This window comes from Podarcis tiliguerta (assembly GCF_965153285.1).
Source record: "Podarcis tiliguerta genome assembly, chromosome: 2".
NCBI classification, from domain to species: Eukaryota; Metazoa; Chordata; class Lepidosauria; order Squamata; family Lacertidae; genus Podarcis; species Podarcis tiliguerta.
The window spans coordinates 29,992,180-30,002,415 of record NC_139535.1 but is presented as its reverse complement, the minus strand read 5'-3'; positions in this window follow the sequence as shown (position 1 = coordinate 30,002,415).

Below are 10,236 nucleotides of genomic sequence, written 5' to 3'. Positions count from 1 at the left end.
AATTTGTACCTTAGTGGCCTGTGAACTCAAGTCATCCTTCAGTAGCAAACACTCTTGCATCAGGGCAATACAGGTGTGGCAGCACCTAGACTTTTGAACTCTCTGCCCAACAACATTTGATGGGAACCTTTCTTACACTGTTATAGACACCTGCCTATCCAGACTTACGATTTCGTTAGGAATACTTGTTTTTATTTTATTTTATTCTGATTTTATCTCTTTATTATTGGTAGTTGCCACTTTCATGCATTTGATCAAGCAGTTCATAAAATTTCTTGCATAAATAAATATGCCAGTCTGGAACGTTTCATCAGCCTTGAGAAGTATTCCAATGGGCTCACATCAGATTGCTCAGAATGTATGTCAATGTAAAGTTGGCTGTCATCCACATCTTGGCACCTCAGTCCACACCCCTGACTGACCCGCCCTCCCAGCAGTTTCACATGGATGTTAAATAGAATGGGGAACAAAATAAGAGCCCCACAAATCTTCATAACCACCAATTGGCTGAATAATCCCTGCAACACCATAGTTTCAAGTCTCCACTCAGACACTCAGTCCAGAAGGATATCATGGTAGATGGGAACATCTCAGAAAGACAAGAACGTGAGTAAGACCTTCCTTATAGCTGCAAGTACAAATCCCGGAAATATTTCTTTATTAGGCCCAAAGAACAAGTTTTACCAGCACCTCTAGATATGGCTGGAGGCATCTGAGATTAGTCTTTTTAAATATATATATATATATATATATACAAACTATGTTAGTCCTTAACCCTACATGTTGGTGCTGCTGAATGAATGACAACAACATTGTGTCATTCTGTAGTTCCTGTGCCATAATATCCTAGCCTATGCATAAGAACAAAAAATATTCCCTTCTCCAAAGAAGGGCCTTGACTGGATCAACCTATTCATTGTAGTTTGGGTGTGAGGTTGTTAGGATCAATTCCTGAAGCAATTCCTGGAAGCAAATTCGAAAACGGAATATGGCACAAGTCCTGTGATAAATATGATATCTGAATGGTTGAAAATGAGACATTTTCTCTTCTGGATTTCCCAGACATCGGAAGGTATAAAAATCCCACTTTTTCTTTTTATTCAAATGATCAGAAGTTGTGCATGAGAAGAGAAACTGGGCCCAGTTACTTAGGTAGAAAAGAAAGCCAGGAGAGTCGTGACTCTCTAGTCATCTGTCACCTGCAGGATGCAAATAGGCAGTGAAAATCTGCAGATAGATATACCGTACATAGACAAATATATTTAAGGAGCTCCCCTGAGAAACCAAGGGTATTTCAAATCCAACACTCAGGAGCTGGGGACATTTTTCACCCTGAGGGTCACATTCCCTTCTGGGCAACCTTCCAAAGGTCAGGTGTCTGGGGTGGTTGGGACAAAAGTAGGTGGAGCAATGAGTGGCAATTTTATGTTTGTACAGTGGGCGACCACCTGCACGCACTCACAAACGCCTCCTATCTTCCATTGAGACAAGCAAGAGTCATCAACAGAGCCCAAGGACACGATCCAGACAGACACAAGTACTCGAAATTGTGAATCAGGCTCAGTGTGGGAGGTCTGGGGTCAGGGTGTGCGCCCTGGGGAGCTTTTCAAGGGCCACATTCAGCTATTGAGATACAAGTGATTGAAGCAGCCATATCACACCTGCAAAGCAGTTCCTGAGAGGGGACCTCTTCCCCTCTTCCCAGCGCCCTCCTTTAGCAAATACTTCAGCACATCCCATTGAAGGGGTACAGTTAGGGTCACCCCAGAAAGCCCTAAAAACTGTTTGTGAATTCCCCCCCAGCCAGGCCTCGGCGTACGCATTTTAAAAACTGCAATTTCCTCTAAGACAAAAAGCACAAGCTAAGCAGTCCTCTTTGTAACAAAAACGCTGTAACAAACCTAGAGCTGAGAACAGAAAACCTTTTGGGTTCCCAGATCTAAGCAACCTTGTCCTGGTACATTGATTTGCAACATACTTCCGGGAACAGAGGCAGGGGACGAAAAGCAACATTCTATGTAAGAATGTGTGAAGGGGGAGAGGGAAAAGGGGTTTGAAAAAAAGGATAAAACCTGCTTGTAAAATGTTTTCGGTGCGGCCTGTCTTTTGTGAACTGAATCACACAGGTGCCTCTGCCCCTCCGGATGGCAGAATAAAACGCTCTTTCTCTGGATTAACCCCTTGGTGTCGTTTGGCTCCTTTTGTCTCTGCTCGGGTGCAACAATTATTCCTACCCATGGATTAAAAAGGCTACATATTTCTGGTGCATTGGCCGGGAAAAGCACGTTCCCCGAGATCGAGGGACAAAGAGGTCCAGGGCGTCACTGCAAGGCGAGCAGCTCAGGATCCTGGGTCAACAGTTCCAGCGCGCATCCTGCCAACTTCGTGGGAGGGACTGGCCACCCGTTCCTGAGTGGACACGCGACAAGTGACGGAGAGAAAGAGCAACGGCCGTACAGAAAGAAGGTACCTCGAGGAACAAGGTAAGCTCCACAGGGATAGGTGGGAGCAATAAGAGAGTCTGATCAACTCCGCCAGCAGGGTAGAAGAAGTGCCGCTGGTTTTGGTATTGCCCAGAAAAGCAGCAAAAAGGGTGCTGCAGGGCGCCGGTCGAAGTCTAAGCGCTGCCGGTTATGGTTGGTTTTGTGCCCAGAAGAAGCAGCAGAGTGCTCTTGGGCCCCGGTCAAAGTCTAAGCGCTGCCGGTTAGTTTTGTGCCCAGAAGAAGCAGTAGAGTGCTCTTGGGCCCCAGTCGAAGTCTAAGCGCTGCCGGTTATGGTTATTTTTGTGTCCAAAAGAAGCAGTAGAGTGCTCTTGGGCCCCGGTCGAAGTCTAAGCGCTGCCGGTTATGGTTCTTTTTGTGTCCAAAAGAAGCAGTAGAGTGCTCTTGGGCCCTGGTTGAAGTCTAAGCGCTGCCGGTTATGGTTCTTTTTGTGTCCAAAAGAAGCAGTAGAGTGCTCTTGGGCCCCGGTCGAAGTCTAAACGCTGCCGGTTGTGGTTATTTTTTGGGGGGGAAAGGGGATTGGGGGAGGTGCATGGGTTTTTGTTTTTTTTTCTGAATGTGCGTGTGGGGACACTCCAGTGAATGTTTTGAGTGTGTGAGACGTTGAAAGCAACGTCCGGCCTGTGACTGAGTGAGAGAAAATAACGTTAGGAGGGCTGAGTGTCCCAGTGTCCCAGTGTCCCCAGGATCCCAGAGTCATGGGAAATAAAAGCAGTAAAACAATTCTTGAGACACCACTACAGAGCTTTCTGGAAAACTGGAAAAGTGCCACGAAAGCAGAAGAGTGGGGATGTAAACTCAAAAAAAGCAGTCTCCAACATTTATGTGAAGTTGACTGGCCTTCGTATTTACCAGAAAGGCCTCCTGGAGGATCCTTTGATCCAAACTTGGTCAACATTTTATGGAGTAACATTTTCAAGGCCCACACAGATCAGATTCCCTATATTTCTATCTGGAAAGCCAATGTGGATCAAAATCCCTCATGGCTTCGGAAAAAAAGAATTGTGACTGCCCAAGTCAAACTGTGTTCAGTACAATTACAAGTTAAAAAGCCGCCAGTTTTGCCAGTCCTGGAAGAGGAGATAATTAGCCCCCCCCCACCATATGCAGCAACTGCACCAGGGCTAAATGAGGTTCCCCCTACCCAACCCCCTTTTGATGCAAGCAAGGAAGGTGAAGAGGAAGGTGATGATGATGGTGATGATGATGACTTCAGAAGAACTCTAGATAAAGAGATAAGATGGACTAGTAAGCAGTCTGACAGAGTGTTCCAGTATGTAGAACCGTTTAAAAGAGTGAGCTGGATGTGGCTTCTTGGTTCTAGAAGCAGCACAATGCAAGGATGTGAATTGGCAGACAGAAAGAAACAGAGCAGAAGGCTTTGAGAGTCGCATAGGACAGAACTGTTAAAAAAAGAGACAATTAAACCCGAGGGATCAAAAAGCCCTAGGATTACAATACTGACCATTGAGGAAACCCGCAAGATACATGCCCTCAGGGCAGCAGACAATACTGATGTTGCAATTGAGGCAGCTAAAACTCCACTTTGATGGCCCACCCACTGACTGTACGACCCCCTGGAGTCATCCGATGTACAGGACCACAGACCTCCAAGCACTTTTTAATCAGAATCCTTCTTTCGAAGAGGACCCAGCCAAAATAATTAGGGGTTTGTCTTCAAGCAGCCAGCAGCCAAAAACGCAATCCCGGAGGGTGCCCACGGGAGGGAAAGAAGATGCCTAGGGAAGAAACCAGTGCACCATCTGCAAGCAAGAGGGTCACTGGGAAAATGGAATGCCCACAGGCCCCACGCCCGACACACCCCACCCCCACAGGCTGGGAACAATAAGATTTCTCAAAAATGATTTCTTCTCATCTCTGTTCTTGCTAAAAGACTGTTGCAGCTAGAAGCGAGTGAACTAACTGTTTTTAACATTCATTCATGCAAGTAACAGGACATCAGCTTTTTTTTTTTTTTTTTTTTTCCCTTGTGCCAGGCGCTTGGAGGTAGCTTCAGAGCGTTATCTCTTGGCTGCTATCCCAAGAGGAAAATGCTGCATTCTCACCAACCAGCTACCCTGAACCCCACACTCTCTGGATTTACGGTTCAGCCACAAAAAAAAACCCAGAAGGCCAAGGGTTACCCACCCCCCTTGCCCCAAGCACTAACCTGAGGAAAGTGGCTTTCTTAAAAGCAAGTGAATGCTTTCTGTGAACTTTGTCAAGTTTTTATTTTAAGGTGCAATTTTACTCTGAAAAAGGAGCCGCAGCATAACATGGGAATTTTGAAACTTTGATACTTTGCCAGAAGCAAGGGAACACATTGGACACTAGCAAACTTGGCAGATGAAAACTGAAATTTGCAACATGGCTTACAGGCCACGAGAGCTCTGAAATTTAGAGCACATGAATGAGACTTTAAAAAAAAATCTCAGCTGGCAAAACTAAACCCAAGGAACAGAACTGTTAACCCCTTGCGAAGTTTCCTGCCAAGCATACCCTTTTGAATTAATGTTTGCTAGGCCTATACCTTAGGTGCAAATGCTATCTGTCAATGTACAGTCGTTCTGCCGTGTGTTTCTTTTTCTCTTCTCTTGACAGGTAAACCGGCCAGAGGCTGTCCTGTTTCTCTACAGCTGTTAAAGTCACCAGCATCTGTGACACCTGATCTGCACAGGCCCCTTCGACTCACCCAGACGCCCAGACATCGCTCCAGCCTTGTTGGAAGAGACCCAAGATGTTCAACGCCCACCAGACGACCCGACGCCCACCAGACTACCGCCCTGCTCACGTCACTCTGGAAGCTGACGTTTTGCATGGCTCAAGAATCCAGCATGGATTGAAAGAGGACATTTTCACATTTTCTTTTCTTTCCTTTTGCATAACTGAACTTTATTGAAGGTACCTGCGCCTGGTTTGCTTTACGCCACCCCTGCAGAGGAGGGTGTCTAGTGGGTCTTTTCTTTCAGCGTAATTACACCCCAGCCCACTCTCTAGCACTTACCTAAGCCCCTCCACTTGCATACAATGGCTCAAATACGACTGTGGGTCCCCGTGCTGGTATTTCTGCTGCCTTTGACCTTTGATATGCCAATACCACTCACAGTGACCAGACAACTGCTGCAATCGTGGGGGGCCCACCACACATATAATAAGTGGATTCAGGTTGCTGAGATGGTTGGGTTCTCTGCAAATCGGACCAATTGTGCTGTTTGCACTCTGGCCCCTGTAGATGCTCTGGGAGGAATGCCACTCCTCCCTGTGCCTTGGAATGAATCCTTGGTTACAACTCCACTTGTTGCCTTCCAGCCTCTGGGCAACCATTCTTCTTTATGGAATCATTCCGTCCCTTTCCAGGTTCACAGGATCACTGGCTGCCTTTGTGTCAACAAATCAAATGACGCCAGTGACACTCAGACCTATGTGGGCACTTCCCACTGTGATCGTACCTTCCCAGCCCCAACTAACATGCCTGAGTCCAAGACAGGAACTTTTTCTGGTTCCAAATTGACTGCATGCCTGGCCCGCTTGCTGACAGGCACCATATCTGCCCATGGTCAGGACGTTTACTGGGTGTGTGGCAGAAAGGCCTATCATGCCCTCCCAAGAGGATGGTATGGGGTCTGTTTTCCAGCCTACTTAATACCCCCCATGTGGATTCCTGACCAGATACCCTCTGCACCCCCTAGAAGGAGGCGTTCGGCTGACCTGGCAACACTTGCAGGTGGCAGCTCCCAGGATTGGGGCCAGAATCAGTGGCCTCCGGAAAGGATACTGGCCCATTATGCGCCAGCCTCCTGGAATCGGGGAGAGAAAATCTCTGGGGCAAGGGGGCCAATCTATAACTTGAACCGCATAATCAGACTCCAGGCAGTGGTAGAGATTGTTGCTAACACAACAGCCACGGCCCTTAGGCTAATTGCCACGCAATTGGATGAGACACGCAATGCGTTTCTCTCAGTCCGATTAGCGTTGGACTTTCTCCTGGCGCAACATGGCGGCTTTTGTGCAGCATTAAATCTCACAGGTGGGGCCTGTTGTTTTAACATCTCTGATCATGGTGAGGCCATTCGCAATTTGGCAGCAGGACTTGAAACAGTGGCCCATATTCCTACCCAAACTTGGGAGGGATGGGACATGTCATGGCTTGACTGGTTGCCAAAACTAGGATGGGTAAAAGGCCTGTTTTTGCTGCTGCTTGGCCCACTTTTCATTTTGCTAAGTTTTTGCTTTTCTGTACCTTGCTTGCTGCAATGCTTGCATACAATGACACGCAATATGATTTATCGCATGCTTCGCCCCCAGATTATAGCTCTGACCCGAGAATATCAGCCTGTGCCTTCCTGGGACGAGCCTTTTTGAGAAAAAGGCTGTCCAAAATTGAGAGGTATGGAATGAAGGGGTACAGTTAGGGTCACCCCAGAAAGCCCTAAAAACTGTTTGTGAATTCCCCCCCAGCCAGGCCTCGGCGTACGCATTTTAAAAACTGCAATTTCCTCTAAGACAAAAAGCACAAGCTAAGCAGTCCTCTTTGTAACAAAAACGCTGTAACAAACCTAGAGCTGAGAACAGAAAACCTTTTGGGTTCCCAGATCTAAGCAACCTTGTCCTGGTACATTGATTTGCAACATACTTCCGGGAACAGAGGCAGGGGACGAAAAGCAACATTCTATGTAAGAATGTGTGAAGGGGGAGAGGGAAAAGGGGTTTGAAAAAAAGGATAAAACCTGCTTGTAAAATGTTTTCGGTGCGGCCTGTCTTTTGTGAACTGAATCACACAGGTGCCTCTGCCCCTCCGGATGGCAGAATAAAACGCTCTTTCTCTGGATTAACCCCTTGGTGTCATTTGGCTCCTTTTGTCTCTGCTCGGGTGCAACAATTATTCCTACCCATGGATTAAAAAGGCTACACCATAAAGTGTTGCACTACTGCACGCCAAGGAAGCACCTTCCAGCCAACTACAATGTGAGCTGACAGCTGACGTAGCAACAGCTTCCTGATTCTTATGGTAAATAGGAATGAGGCAATTCCTGGTGTCAGCACCACTTGATGACAAATTTGGCTTCTTGACAGCAGCTCTCGCCATGCTTTTAGATGAATAATCAGCTGGAGAACTTTCCAAATAACCCCTTTGACAAGTCAGCCTCTTTATGTACTAAGCCACTGCAGGACCTTACAACGGGGAGCCCCATTAAGAGCAAGGAAAGAGTGTCTCTGTCAAATTGAACTCTCGGTGACCTCCCCTCCGAATAAATGCTTGATCATATTGGAAAGTAGGAGCCCCCAGGTGTCACAGCAAGACGTGTGACATGGGAAGGCCTCTATTGTCTCCATTAGGAGAACTGGCTTTGGCAGGGAGTTTGATGAACCATTCTTCAGCTCAGTAAGCCTTTGTTATTATGGGAGGTCCTGAACAAAGGCCTCACAAAAGGCAAACCCAACTAAAATTGCTTAATAAATGTGAAGTGGGGGAGCAAGTTCTAGACAAGATCAAACTACCTTTTTAAAAAAAAGAAAGCAGCAGCGGCTGCACATTGAGATATGCAGATCAGATTCTACAAATCTGACATTAACAGATAAAATAGTAAATCAGTTCTGGCAGAAGCATTCACCTATAATCATCTCTGATTGACTATATTTCTATATTCTTGTCAAAGGAACGCAACACACTCTTTTAAGCAAAATGTGCATAGCTTACATAAATGTGCCCAAAAAATAAACACATTTCTCCCAGCATTCCACTTCAAATATGCATGCTCTAATTTATTTGGAAGCAGAAAAACCCTGTTTATGATATGGTGTCTCCCTTCCTGCTGTATATCTAAAGTTGGATTAATAAGAAGAAAGTTTTTAACACTCACATCCTTTAGCCCATCTCTTTAGAGCATGGGTAGGCAAACTAAGGGCCGGGTGCTGGATCCGGCCAAATCGCCTTCTCAATCCAGCCCACGGACGGTCCGGGAATCAGCGGGTTTTTACATGAGTAGAATGTGCCCTTTTATTTAAAATGCATCTCTGGGTTATTTGTGGGGCATAGGAATTCGTTCTCCCCCCCTCAAAAAAAAAATAGTCCGACCCCCATCAAGGTCTGAGGGACAGTGGACCAGCCCCCTGCTGAAAAAGTTTGCTGACCCCTGCTTTAGAGTATATTCACATAGCAGCTCAAAAGAAATCCCCAGTCTTTCCCGCACAGCCATTTGAAATCTAGACACCCAAATGCCACCTGTTCACATGGCAGATGGGTTATTGCCAAGCTGGATCATACTGTGCAGACTGCATGGCTTAATTTTGGGTGACAGTGAATGAGTGCCCACAGAAAAGTTGGGTTTGTTGCCAAAATGTGGGCCAATCCAACTTTAGGCAGTGGGTGTGGGGTTTCATACTAGATTCCAGATCTAATCTGATCTTCAGCAGCTCCATATTATGAAATCCTGGCCTACCGAACTCTTACAGGAGCAGAACTCCTATAAAGAGAGGGTGGGGACTCCATGAAGCTCAAATACTGACCCAAGAATATAGGAACCTTCTTCATGGACCTAGAATAAACATTAGGTTTCCTCCTTGCCACACTCCATAGAGCAACTCTAATCATAAATGGTAAGTTTGGTCGATCTCATGGCTGCATGCCTTGTTTCAGAACGAGACAGAAGCTTCTGCCTTCTTACGCAAACATCTCTCTGGTTCTAATGTGCATGGAAAATATGCAGAAGCATGGAAAAGACAAGGAGATTTCTGTCCCAATATTAAATTCTGCCACTAGAACTGTGGCTGTAGAAAATGCCACATATAAACCAGGATTTATGGTCTCGACATGCAAGAAACCATTTGGCATCATATAAACCTATAATAGAGCAATGTGAATTATTTTTATAATCAGTTGTTCTTTAAACCTAGGTCAAACCATCTTTAATCATATCCAGTTTCTACCTAGTGTTAACACAATAGCTGAGGAGCTAGGCAGTGTTTTTCACGATTGCGATTTCATTTGTTTTATAAAGCGTAGACATGCAACAGGAGTCCTACAAGAGTCACAGGATCCTGTGTTGCCCTTGTCTGTCACATGTCATAGCATATGATGCCCTGTTCCCTAGTAAAGTTTCCATCTGTCTAGGAAATTGTTTCGTGAAGAATGTAGAGTCTTTGAATGGGGTGAAAGATAAGGATCTATCAGCCATTCATCAGCCTGTGTTAACTTCCTGCTGTATCAGCTTCTACAAGGCAGCAGTACATTTATCCTACCAAGGGCTGAAGTCAGCCTGGGTTAGCTTTAGGCATGCAACTGAACTAACTAGATTTGCAACAGCATCCCACCAGCTGATTGCTGTAAACCATTCCTGGCTGAGTTAGTCCCTCAGATATCTCCTGGGCTTTGCCTTGCAGTTGAAAGCCAAGGAAATAAAAGTTTGGTGGCCTCATTCCCATTCTAATCAACGTGTACAGCTCATTCTAAATGATTGATCCTGCTGGCCCAGCTCTGGCTATTTCCAGTCTATATATCTGAGATGAAAGTAGGCTGCTGTAACAGATTGCCCCACACAATTCCACCGGTAGACCTCCAGGGTGTGCTCTGCTGGTTAAGACTTCCCATATATCTATCATCCAGTCCTTGCAAGTCTGTATGCCTAAAATCCTACGGTTACCACCAGTGTGCAATTTGCAAATCACTGGGATGCAGACGTAATTGGGGTTGGAAACAATTGCTGAAGGCACTTCAGTCTCCATGGCCTCTCGTGGG